General features: G+C 45.7%; 1 long non-coding RNA gene across 1 annotated transcript in view; it reads left to right on the top strand.

The window, feature by feature from the left end:
- LOC138283422 (uncharacterized) overlaps nucleotides 1-14,343 on the top strand; it is a 251,393-nt gene that overhangs the window by 236,328 nt on the left and 722 nt on the right. The gene's annotated exons all lie outside the window — the stretch shown is intronic.

Genomic DNA, 14,343 nt, shown 5'->3' with positions numbered 1-14,343 from the left:
AAATGATGGAAGGCTGAGGCCCATATTTACCAGTGGCCAATGCCGCTGGTGCGTCACTTTTTGTGACGCACTGGTGGAGCATGCTGCACACTCGTATATACAAGGCCATGCAAAGCCACTTTGCGTGGCTTTACATGGCCTTGTAGATATGGAGAAAGGCAACGCAGCGCAAGTTGTTGCATTGCCTTACTTTGCGTCAGGGAGGCATTTCCATGGGTGTTGCATGGGTGTTTCCACACAACATCCATGGATTTTGGCACATTCCTAGATTTACAAAGTTTTGTAAACCTGGGAATGTGTCAGAAGCCTACGTCACCCCAGGGATGGTATAAGAGTGACACAACGGGGAGAAATATCTCTTTTTCTTCCAGTTTTTTCCTCTTTCTATGTATGCTGCATGCTGTAGCACACATAGAAGGAGGAAATTGCCTCCATGTATTGTTTTTGTGCAGGAGGGTGTCCCTTCCTGCACAAAAACAATCATCCCCACAATGCAGGCACCCATGCACCATGGTGCAAGAGTGCCTGCGTTGGCGCATGGCAGCAATTTTTCAGCCAGTGCAGGGAAAGAGGACAGAAATGTGGGGTATCTTGTAGACGTCTGCTTTTCCTGGTGCTGCCCTGCACCACGGCGCCTTTAAATATGGCCCTCAGTGCATAAGGGCGTGTCAATCAGTGTGTGACCACAGAAGTCCCGGATTAGTAACAATGGTTTTACATCACCACACCTCACATGCATGTCGCATGACACACACACAGAGCAGTAAACTGTGGAAACCTAGTTTTGCCTGTCTTCTCTTTCAAAGTAAGAGTGCCACTTAAGGAGCACAACTATGTTTGTCAATCCTAATGTCATTCCATGCCCAAGCGGACAGATTCCTCTCCATAGGCCTTTCACTGAGTCACACATGTCAAAAACAATGCTAGCATAGACAAATGCATGTAGTTAACATTAGGTAGGCACATAGGCTAACACCTACACAGTAAACATGAGGTAGACTCCTGTGTATGGTCAAAATATAGTTATTGTAAATATAAAACTTAGCTTACATAGAACTACCTAATCTACACTACCTTAACCTACATACACTAAACTACACCTAATCTAACCTATGCTATCTAAACTACACCATCTTATCCTAAAAACATCTAAAAATACCTCATCTTAGTCTACTCTAAACAAATAACATGACAGGTTAAACATCAGTCCCCGGCCCCTTTAACACACATCTTCATAAAGAAACTACAGACACTATACCTAAACAAAAACTAACTACACATATAAGGGCAGAGAGGCTCCATTGGCTCATTTTGTGGGGTAAAGTCGTCAACAGCCTGCTTCACATCCTGAAGTAGACAAATGGCTGTGTCCATTTTGTACTCCAGCCCAGCCACCCGGAGTTTAGGTCTGACATGTCCTTAAACATCATCTGTTCAAATTGACTAACTGTCCCTGGGGTCTGTGTCTGCGGCAATGTTGGTCCTGTGGGCTGGCTGGTGGAGGTACTAGCTCTAGGTTCTGCAGAATCACCCTCGTCCACTGAGACATACTGAGCTGTACTTGGCCTTGGCAACAGGTGCACCGATAGCGTTCTGCACGGATGAGGTGGGCCTTCTTCTGCTCTGGGGTCATATTGTCTGTTTAAGCAGAATGAAAATCTGTCAGACAAAGGGTAACTAGCAACTTAACCATGATAATTAAATTAGTATCAAACATCACATGTGGCATTGCCCAAATCCAAAAATTATCTTTAAGGATAAAGTGAGCATTGATCTACCTAATGGGCATGACTATGACTTTGGTGGAGAGGATTACTCCGTCCCAAATGTGATGGATATCCTGCCCGCCTTTTTACAAGTTCCAGTAACACGACAGACGGGATATCCGTCACATTTGGGACTGAGTAATCCCCTCTGCCAAGGTGGTAATCAGGCCCAATATTTCTCATCTCTAAATTTACTAAGGCCAAAGTACCGAAGCTTAGAAAATTTTGGCCAATGAAAATTACATAATCTTGGCAAATATAGGTGTAACCATGTCAATACAGAGTATGCTTTGGAACAATGCTGTTGTGTACATAGGGTATGGCCCACATATCATTACTGAACATTAGTGTCCCTTCTACACCTTACAATGGCCTTGAGCCCATTGGCATTAGCCAACGTAAGATGAGTAACGTCTGCAAATTACATGTATTGTGCCGCCACATTGGGTACCTGATGTGGCAAGGACACATATCGGGCCACATTGCTACATAGACCATGTGCCAGGTATTAGAATAAAGAATGGATGGTGCAGAGCAAACTCACATCAAATAAAGATGTGTGAAGCATCTCCTGTATGAACTGATGCAGTCAGTGTAATAGCATGTGTCCCTTCACACAGACAAGTGTCTGTCCCTACATGTCAGATAGTAATGTAACCATGCTTCACATTAGCACTCAGCACATCCATGTGATGGGTGTGTTCATGCATGCTCTACATCTCATCTGCCCAGGTATCTTGTGATGGAAATAGCAATTGTTATCCGAAGTGTAAACCTGGTTGTGAAAATATTTTGAAGACAATAATGAGTAACACAACCAGAATGTGGATGACTATGCTGTGCAGACATGCCTCTGGTCAAACAAACCTTGACATTTCTTTTAAGAAGACAGGGCAAAGGTATGTTGATGTATCTACTATTGTGTAGTAGGCATTAGACAACATGAGTGTGGCCTTGAAATGCATCACCATTTGTGGAATGGTGACATCTGGGCCTGCAACACTTATGAGCTTATTTACAAGCCCCCCTGCACCACCGGAATCTCACTTTTAGTGACGGTCATGTGGCCCACTCTGCCAGGCCATGTTTACAAGGCCACGTAAGGCCACCCTGAATGGATTTTCCTGGTTGTGTAAATGTCGAATGAGGCAACGCAGCACAAGTCGCTGCGTTGCCTCACCCTGGTGTTCCCACCTAACACCCATGGCATTTGACACATTCCCATTATTACAAGATTTTGTAAAGCTGGGAATGCATCAAAAGCCTACGCCTCCCCAGGGGAGGCATAAGGGAGGTTCAACGTGGAGAAATAGCTTTGTTGCTTCTCATTTTACCTTGTTCTGTGTGCTGCATTCTGAGGAAAATGCATTTTGTGATTGTTTTTGTGCTGGAAGGTGTCATCCCTGCAATGCAGACATCCTTGCAACACGGTGCAATGGTGCCTGCGTTGGCACATGGCAGAACATTGTGTGCCAGTGAAGGGGAAAAGGCCAGGACTGTGCCATATTTTATATATGAGGCATATTCATGCCCTTTTCTTTTGACACAGGGAAGCGCAGCAAGACATCTTGTGGTGCTGACTTGTGCCAAAACACTTGGATATATGCCCCTTACTTATTCTGTCTTCACTGTAGTTTTAATCCACACATTTTGTGTGGTCTAGCCATACAAATTGGACAGAGAATGCAATGTGAGCCATTACAGTAGGACTGTGCATCTGACATGCATTTTTGAAGGTTAACCATCCCTAGTCATGTTCACCTATGAATCCACTACAACATATTTTTTATGACGCTATTGATGTACTCTGCAGGAGTAGTGCCAAACTGTTGGTGCTACTCCTGCAGAGTACATAGGGGCCCATTCTAAAGAATGGAAGCCCCCTTTTAACACCTGCTCTTGATCAGGCGTTAAAAGTGTCATAATAAATGGCTCAAGGAAATCCCATAGATTGTCTTGCACGATTTTACCGGCTCCCTTAACGAGGGAACTCCCCCTTTGCATACATTATGCCTGGTGCAGGCATAATGTAGCGCAAAGGGTTATGGGGTGTGCCACCCTGTAAATACAGCGTGGGGATTTTGGCCTCAGGCCACAGTAACATCAAAATAAATGATGTTAATGTGGTGCAAGATGGCGCTAGGAGCCTATAAATATACTCCCATAGTTTGGTTGGGGCATGGCACTTAGGGCCATATGTACGAACACATTTTCCCATGGACACAGAAAGGGCAAACCTGCTTGCTACATCTGGTCCTTAGGCCCTTATTTATTAAATGTTTGCACCGCCTTAGCGTCATCTTATTTGACGCTAAAGCGTTGCTTAACTCCACATTTACATTTTGACTCTAGACACGTCTAGCGTCAAAATATCAGAGTAAGCGCCATTTTTGGGGTGGGCCATCCACCTTGCGTCTCATTGCAAAAATGGTGCTAAGTCCGATTAGCGTCAAAATTTAACGCCTAGTCAAACCAGGCATTGAAAAGAGGACCCCACACCAGCACTCAAGAAAAACACACAGAAGGAGCATTTGAAACCTTCAGGACAATGTGGAAGTGGTGCTGCTCCAGCTTGGCACATGCTGCAAACGTCAGTGAAGACAGCAGGTCCCTCCACCACCACCGTAGCAACCCCAAACACCACCAAAGTAGCCAGAAAGGCAGCGCAGGAGGCGGGAGAGGATCTTCAGACAGCGCACAACCATCCTTGACCTCAGGGAACAAGATGTCATCAGGATGTCCCAAATGAATTGGGAGTCCATTGTACGCCTGTTGCACCATATTACACCACACATCACAGCAAGGGTGCAAACTCCCACTACTAATCCACCCATTACAAATCTCCTCACTGTCCTCCATATGCTGGTGACTGGATCTTTTCAGATAACGGGTGCACAAGTGGCTGGTATGTCCCAGCCATCCTTCTCGGTCCTCCTACCTAAGGTCCTGGACGCTCTCATACGACTCACACCCCACCACATCAACTTCCCAAACACCGAGCATCTGCAGCAGGAGACCAAGCAAGTTTTCTATGAAATAGCTGGGTTCCTGCATGTACTGGGTGCAATGGACTGCACCCATGTGCAACTGGTGCCACCTGCAGCAACGGAACACCTATATAGGAACCGCAAGCACACCCATTCAATCAATGTGCAGGCCATTGTGGACCACCGTGGGCTCTTCACCAACATCATAGCAAAATATCCCGGCAGCGTCCTTCATGCCTACATATTCCGCCATTCCACTATCAATGAGTGGTTCCAGGATGGGCAATATGGCAATGGTCTACTCATAGATAAGCCACTATAGCAGTCATTGCACACACACCACACTAACCATGTGGGACAAACAAGACAAACACCACGCAAAATACACATGGGCAAGGGAAAACAGATGTACAGGCAACAACACATATGCAAGATGCCACACTACAGCACAATCATTGACATTCACAAACACATACACCAGCATGTACATAACATAGCCACACCCTGACTGGCATACCACGTGTGAACAGGTGGAGCAATGTCCCCTTTGCAGACAGAAGCTGCTCACAAACCACTACAAGTGTCCACTGGTTGGCAACTAAATAGAGATCCCACACACATTACACCAAACAAAAAACAGCTCAGCCATGTCAATGGCATAGGCTATGGCCATTTAAAGAAAGTCACATATAGGCACAATCCCACGTAAATCAAGGTGTGCAAGCCCCTGGCAGCACCTACATCAAATGCCACCTAAATAGCGTCATTACCAACTACCTATTATCTACACATACCTGACATACCTGTAGTGTGCACATAAACCTGGTTGCTGCATTGTGTCGCACACATACGAAAACAAATTAACCTGCCATGAAAGACCATGGTGCAAAATCAAGAGAAATGGGGCAGCACCTACTCCAGTGCCACCTCGCATGTGCCCTATAGTGCCCCCTAATACCACCTTGCATGTTCCGTACAATATAAATGGTCCACCATGGTGCAGAGTTTGTGTAAAACTGTAAAGAGCATGGGTAGCATAGTAGGATCTGCAGGAGTATAGGGACCATACCTGACCTTACATGCACCGTACTAGGGACCCAGGTGAAATATATGTATGCCCCTCCCAAAGCCTGTACTGTCCATGTGTTAAAAGTGGCTGTGATAAATCATGTATTGGAAGCTAGGAGATACTACTGCACCAAATTAGATCATCCTACAAATGTGTGGTACACACCCCTGTACACTTGATGGCTGGCACAACCATCATCTACCACAAAAGGTAACTACATTTTGCACTGCATACGTAGTGCCACATGGTAAAATGGAGAGCACAGTTTGGCTTTGTAGGGCTACCATGGTGTCTCACCATCTGACACCATTGTAGAGCGAGGAGGTGGTAGGTTCCCTCCAACAGTAGGACACTGCCATTTTTGCTAAAGTATAACCATCAGTTTGGAATCAAGATGAAACTCCCCAGGTCCTTGAGCCACTACTCAAGATTGTAATGTCCATCAACACAGTCTAATGAAACCATTTCACAAGGACAGGAACATACACTATACCATAAGCAAGTCTGAGTCACAACTCCCATGGTATATGCCAATCCACTATCAAGCTTTACCAACACATCTTCTCTCATTCCATTGCAGCTGCTCAAGGTTACAGCATACAGCCATGGGTAACGACTCCATTTGCCAATCCCACAATGGTTGAACATCGTGCCTACAACAAAGGGCACATAAGAACACGCAATGTGGTGGAGAGGACATTTGGGCTTCTGAAATCAAGGTGCAGCCCTGACAGGAGGAAACCTCTTGTGTGCTACACCACTGGTATGCAAAATCATACCGCATGTGCAATCCTCTACAATATCTGTGTCAGAACAAATGTTCCCTGAGATGAACAGGTTGATGTCCCCAACGAGGAAGAGGATGATGATGGAGCAGCTAATTTGGAGGGGAACAACAGAACACTGCTGCAGGAGTTCGCAGGAGACTCCACATAGTAGAGAACCTCTATACATAGTGACTGGACTAACAACATCACATTGTAAATAGCACAAATAAAATACTTTGCACCTGATGCTCCTTGGTCTACTCATTCTCCACTACATATACTTTTGGAATGTGGCTCAAACCTCAGGGAGCAGGTAAGAAAAACAACAGTTACAAGTATGGTAGCAACATCGTTTGTGATGTAAGAGGGTCTATTGCCTCCATCTCACATATCAGTGACAAGCAATTCACAAGCATGTGACTCCTGAAGGCCTAGATCTATGCATCACTACATATATTGTGCCGTCAACTGGCCAAGGTGCAAATCCCTAGGCCGTTCCTCACAACAACATCATGCCTACCAGGATGTATGTAAGGGGGCACACATAAGGTAGGGGCTGTGAACAAATGGTGTTTAAGTAATGTCAGAACTGAACACTGCCACATCTCCGGTTGATTGCTGCTTTGCCTGCACAGTGGATGTGTGACAAGTGGGGGACATCATTGCTAACTATGGACCTTCAGTAATTGTCCAGGGATTGTAACCATTGTTAGATACAGAGCCTCCACTGTGTATCCATGGGATTATGTCCTGGCACTGCCATTGGGCACAACCCTGACACATGGTGGACTGTACCTCAACAATGGCACACACATGTTGACTGTGGAGAGTGCAATAAGTTGCCAGACACATTAAGCAGCCATCACTCGACAAACACATGAACCATTGTCAGTATCTAAGAATTTAATGGGACAATGCACCACAATATAATTGCCTTGGTGGAATGTCGCCAGTATGTGTTACACTCTATGTAGATAAGATGCACACTTTTCACACAAATCTGCTGTCTTGACACATGCCTACAGCAAATCCAGATAAACATGTGAAGACTGATGTACCGGTGCATGTCCTAGGTAGCAACTGGTTTGCTACAACCAACAATGCTTGACATGTGTTTGCCTGTTTACCTAGTATGCTCTGTATAACAACATCAAACAGCATATAGCAATAGATACCACTCATTGTCACTCACATGACAGATCAAGTGCAAGGTAGCAACAGTAACAAATCATCCCATACATGTTTTGGGCTCCAACTTTGCAATCAGGTGTGGTATGTGCAACTATGTCCAGCAATGTTCATTAATGTCAGAGACCCATCATGAAACTGAATGGGAGTAGAACTAGTCATATATGTTGCATTTGGCTAATGAAAAATACAGCACTGAGATGATTTCACACGTCAACATCATTCAGTCATGGTAAGAGTTACCTAGGTTGAGGCATGCTGGAATAAATGCATACCCATGTCAGTACATAACCCAGTCATGTTTGCCACTACCATAACCTGATATTTGCCAATCGCATCCCAACATGACAGGAGGCAGTGACAGACAACATCTGTACCTTGGCACATTCCCAAAATAGGAGTAACAACAGACATACAACCCCTAAACAATCTGCCCATTGAAATACCTAAGGACACCAAATGATGAGACATGTCCTAGGTGTGCAAGTACCTAGTCCTCTATACATGAGAGGGGAAGGCTGACATCAAGTACTGTAGAGGAAAATGTGATACCCCGGGCTGTTTGAGCACAACTGTGCAAGTGTCTATCTGCAGGGGAGTGTGCATTGTTCTGCTGAGTAGCAATCATAACGAGGCTAGATCCCCGCTCAAAAAACCCAAACACCACTGCTCTGGTTACATAAACGAATGACATTGTCAGGGGCCTGATGCATGTGCAAAGGGGCCTGAGAAAACTGGAGCTCCATTAACCTGCCCCCTCACATGCAACCATGGGTTTGTGTTGCCATACAAACTCACACAGTAGTGATGATGAGTTGGCTGCAGTCTATGCCAGACTGCAACACTGCTACACAGTGGTATGCCATTTTATGTGACAGTCATAACAAGCATGATGTGGACACATGTGAGGTGCCTAGTTGGTGGCATGCACACATATACCACATATTTCATCACACATGTACCACTGTAATGGCTCAGGCATGGTAATGTGTATGGATTCTGAACAAAAGGCAACCTAGCACAAAAGTAAGGGCATAGGTATCACAAGATCAGTGACTGTAAGAAATGACCTTCACATGTGTTCCGACATACAGAAACATAGGTGGCACTGATGTGACTACACATGCATTTGTCAAATGCCAACATGTGCCCATGAAGGACGATAGTAATGTGAAGTTTCACATCACATGAACACACCACTGTGGTCTTATGTTACAGAAATTACACTACACACGTATTTACACACACACAGCATAAACCAACCTTCAGTAACACATGTGTAGATAACATCTCAATTAACTAAGATGCATGGGGAACCATGTGTCAGACGTGTAGCAGAGCATCATGAAGTACAAACCAACAACACACCGTAGAGTGGACACCCATGCACAAGCAAATTGGCAGGGGTAACATGATGTAAACCCAGACATAGTCCACTGCATACATATTGTCATGGTTGTCACATGCCTTACCATGTGTTGGACATAGGCCATATTGTGTTGTTGGTATGTGTATATCAGACATAACTATGTAGTACTCCCACAAATTAGTATCCAATCACATATGTACACTCAGTACATGTGTGCCAACACGTATGTGGACACAGTGTAGCTACACATGCACAAGGTATCAATAATCGCATGCAGCCGACTCATTAACAAACGTATGGATTCAACATACCAATGTCACCGTTATGACATGACAGGATACTTACAAACATGTAACCATGCCATATATACAACCTTGTTGCACAGCCCATGTAACATGGTAAGTGAATCTGGGTGCACTCAGGGTCTATATTACAAAATTCCACGCATTCCCATCATGCTTCAAAAAAATTATGCAAACGCCTCAAATCTACACACCTTGCAACGTCAGTAAAAGGATGCCTAGGCCCTGAGCATCTATCGCATGTTCACAGGCAATTTCACGCACAATGTGGAACAATATGATGCATCACACCATGTGTCAAAAATGTACATGCATACACCATACTATCCTCCTAAGCTAATAGCCACCTAGCCCCTGAACATCTATTGCACGTCCACAGGCATTTTCACACAAAAAGGGCAAAAATCGACACATGGCCATCGTGTGTTAAAAAAAAAACGATGCATGTCTGGAAACGTAACGCACAGGCCATGGAAGTGATTAAACTGGACATCCGGTCTGCAAACATGGTACAGTGAGTCCACTTTCACTTTCAATTCACAGTCTTATTGGGGGTCATTATTAACATGGCGGTCTGGACCGCCACGCCAGCGATAGAGGTCATTACTGCCAACGGCATGGCGGTCCAGACCGCCATATTCTGAACATAGTAGTGAACTGGCTGCAAAGCAGCCAGTCCACCACCACCCACTGCCAGGCCAGATTCGACCGCCGGGCCGACTGTGAGCACATTCGAACCAGCGGTGGAGGTCGGACAGGCGGTGGGATTATGATCCCCTTTCCACCTAATCCATGGTGGAAAGCATACGGGTGACAGGGATAATCATTCCGGTCACCTGTATGTGGCATGCTAGGCCCCTCCCCCCCTTTCCACAATCCCACCCCCCCAAGCCCCTAGAAAAGAACCCACCCCGAATCCTGAAAATCACCCCCCCAACCCTCCACCCCCAAAACCCCATGGAAGCCCCCCACCAAGAGCCTCACCATCCCCCACCCCTACCTACAGGTCCCCCAAAACCCCCCACGTCCACATACACCCATTTACTTACATGCACACATGCATAAATGCTCTCAGACACACATCCCCCCTACATACACCCACGCACACCCCCATGCACTCACACACTCACACACACACACACCCCTTCCCCCTTCCCTCTCAGACAGCACTTACCTTTTACGTCCTGCTGCTCCGGGAGGGAACGGGCCCCCGCCATCGCCACCTCTCCATACACCGCCACGCCTATAACTGCTTCATTATAGGCGTGGCGGTGTATGGAGTGACGTGGCGGTGAGGGTGGAGCAGCATCCACCCCCACCACCGACTGCCAGCATGGCGGCCCTCACTGCCATGAATGGCGGTGAGGCACCATGCATCATTATTTGTTGGGATGCCGACCTCCGCCACTGGCTGTCTTTTGTTGACTGCCGGCACAGTTGGCGGCAGGGCATCCTGCCAAGTATATAACGACCCCCTTATTGTCTGGGGTTGTATGAGGGTGTGTGGAGCTGGTGCTGTTGGAGTTTTGGAGGGTTTGGAGAGTATGGAGTGTTTATTGTGCTGTGTCCTGTAGCTGTAGTGTTTTATTTGTCTTTTAACCTATATTTTGTATTGTAAGTGTTCTGTTTCTGTCTCTGTATTGTGGGGTGTTTGTCTGGGGTAGCATAGTTGTTGGGGTAGCTGGGGTAGTTGTTGGGATTTTTTTTTTTTAAGTGAACTGCATTTGCTGCCTATTATGTCAGGGGAATGGAGGATGGCCAGGATGTCGGCCGATAAGCTGGGGGATTTCATATGGCAGGTACGGCACTTCCTCGCCATGATGCTGGTACTGGGTGGCCGTGTCATACACGGCTACCCCACAGAGATCAGGAAGCTACAGTGGGGCAAAGTGCTCCACACCTGACAAGAGTGTTTGCGACAGGAAGAAACAACCACCAACTGAAGCACCGCTGGGCAGAACTCATAACCAGGTGTAATGATATTTGTGTTTTGACCACTGATTCCACGTTGCACTTAGCCTAGCAGCACACCGCCACATTAGTGACCACCAGCTTAATTTTGCCTATTGGCTTTATTTTAGCATTAGCCACCACCACGTTAAAAGCTGCAAGTATGTTTCCATGCCCACGTTATACAATATGCTTTTTGCTCATGTTTTTATTATGCTTGTTGTTTCCGACTAAGGGCTTAGGCTGATAAGAATGTACTAGGATGATGTTTATGGTACGGCAGGGAATGGTTTTGTTTTGAGAGAGGGCACCTTGGGATCTTGGCCAATTTCGACGTGTTCCTTTCAAAACTAATCTGAAGTAGCCAGCATTTCTGAATAACAAGGAGAGAGAGGGTTTTTTGTCTATAAATCTCCTCTCTGTCTTGTTTGAGGTATATAAGAGACCCAGGATTGACGGTGGGGAGATTCAGAGACTTCGGTCAGGATTGAGAGGTAAAATGCCTGACATCCAGTGAGGGTAGACCTCTCTATTTCTCCTAACAGCCGATCTTGGAGTCTACAGCTTGAAGCTACTGAGAGAAAGATGAAGAAGCAGCTGTGCCCCATGATGATGAATTTTTACTAATTATTTGCTTTGCATTTTGTATGAATATATATATATAAATATAGACATCTGTACCTTTGCATGGATATATTTACTGTTTATAAACTGAAGATTCTTTGTACATGTTCTCACTTTATTGTTGCGCACTTTTTAAAGGTGCTCTTTCGGTTATATTGACCTTCCTTTACGAGCCTTGCAGGGTGCTTTAATAAATGTCTTCAGCAGTTAAGCAAAACACTTTGGGGCAGTCAGCAGTCTCCAGGGGGGTTGGAGGTTGAAAGTGTATAATTTAAAAGTGAAAATATGTTTGGCAAGAAGTCAAAGGCAGCTGCAAATGCATGTGAAATTAAAATGCCTTATCTTGTCTTGGCAAATGTGTTTTCTTGTTTATCAGTACTTTCTGAATTTTGGGACGGGTGCCTGGGTAAAATAGAATTATGGAATATTATTGTATTTTAAAAACGTGCTTTTTGAATGGAATGATATTCCTTTTGTTATTGACAGGAGGGGTTGGATACCTCTCTGCTTACAGTAAAATGAATGAGAGGTGTAAGCAGTTAGAATATGAAAATGAGAAATTAGAAAAACAACTTGTTGACACAAAAAGTACTGTAACTATGCTGTCTTGTCAAAATAAGTTATTACAAGATAAGGCGGATATCTACCAAGCCGTCACAGGGACTGCTGATTTTTCAAAATCTAGTGATGAAAAGCTTAAAAAAAGTGGGAGCCAGGATGAGCCAGAGGAGCAGAACGTAGTTCGTGCTCAGCCATTATTTACAGAAATAAAAAAGAGTAACCCACAAAATTTGGCAGGAGTTGAAATGCATTCTTTAGAAGATTACACCCAGCAAGAAGTTAAGGATGTTAAAGATATATTCACTGGGCTTTTGCAGAGTAAAATGTGGATGATTAATTCAGACAAGACACAGGGACCCTCTCAAAATGTGAAGTTTGTAGGCATTCATTGGAATCAAGCACATAGAAAGATGTTGTTACAGGCGAAACAAAAGATTTTGCAGTTTGCCACTCCCCGCATTAAGCAAGAGACACAGCAATTCATAGGATGGTTTGATTTTTGGAAACAGTATGTCCCTCATTTGAGTCAAATTTTAACCCTTTGGTACAAAGGCCCATATTTATACTTTTTTAGCGCCGCATTTGCATCTTTTTTTTTACGCAAAAACAGCGCAAACTTACAAAATTCAATTATATTTTGTACGTTTGCACCGCTTTTGCATCACAAAAATGATGCAAATGCGGCGCTAAAAAAGTATAAATATGGGACAAAGTGACAAGAAAAAAACATGATTATGAATGGGGTGTAGAGCAGCAATGTGGTTGTGATTTGGCAAAATAAATAATTCAACAGGCTTTAGACTTTTGGCCAGTGCAGGAAGGAGACATTGGGGGTGATTCCAACTCTGGCGGGCAAAATTCCGCGGCCCCCATTCTGACATTCCCGCTGGGCCGGCGGGCACTAACCAAGTTAGTGCCCGCCGGCCCAGCGGGAATGAGGCCGCAACACAGGAGCCGGCTCCGAATGGAGCCGGCGGTGTTGCGGTGGTGCGACGGGTGCAGTTGCACCCGTCGCGCTTTTCACTGTCTGCCATGCAGACAGTGAAAAGCAGGCCGGGCCCTGTTAGGGGGCCCCTGCACTGCCCATGCCAGTGGCATGGGCAGTGCAGGGGCCCCAGGACACCCGTTACCGCCAGCCTCTTCCTGGCGGTGAAAACCGCCAGAAACAGGCTGGCGGTACGGGGGTCAGAATCCCCAGGGCAGCGCTGCCCTGGCGGATTCTCCCAGCCGGGGCAAAAACGGCGGATGACCGCCGGCCCCGGCAATCCGACCGCGGCTTTACCGCCGCGGTCGGAATGGGGATTGAAGCACCACCAGCCTGTTGGCGGTGCTTCTGTCATTCGTGGCCCTGGCGGTCCAAGACCGCCAGGGTCAGAATGACCCCCATTGAGTTGCATGTAACTGTCCAAGGACAATATGTAAATTGGAGCAGGTAGCAAATGTAGGGAAGAACAAGGGTGCCCCTGGAATTCTGGACTAAAATATTATCTGATGGGACTTTTAAAAACTGGCAGAGCATTTAAATGAAGGCTCTCCAGATTCTGAATAACAGACCATTAACAAATGCTGAAACACCACTGATACGAATGCTAATTCCAGCTCTGCAGATACAACCACATGTGGCCACCAATACCGTCACGTACTAGGAAATAAAACCTGGAGCTTTAGCTCCTTACAGAGCCACACCCGAATCTGCAGGTCTTGACTTACATGCTTTACAAGTCCACAGACTGAAACCACGAGACATGGCACTGTGTGAG

Source organism: Pleurodeles waltl, chromosome 3_1, assembly GCF_031143425.1.
Source record: "Pleurodeles waltl isolate 20211129_DDA chromosome 3_1, aPleWal1.hap1.20221129, whole genome shotgun sequence".
Lineage (NCBI taxonomy): Eukaryota > Metazoa > Chordata > Amphibia > Caudata > Salamandridae > Pleurodeles > Pleurodeles waltl.
The sequence above is the reverse complement of the archived record's forward strand: the minus strand, read 5'-3'. Positions and strand labels throughout refer to the sequence as shown.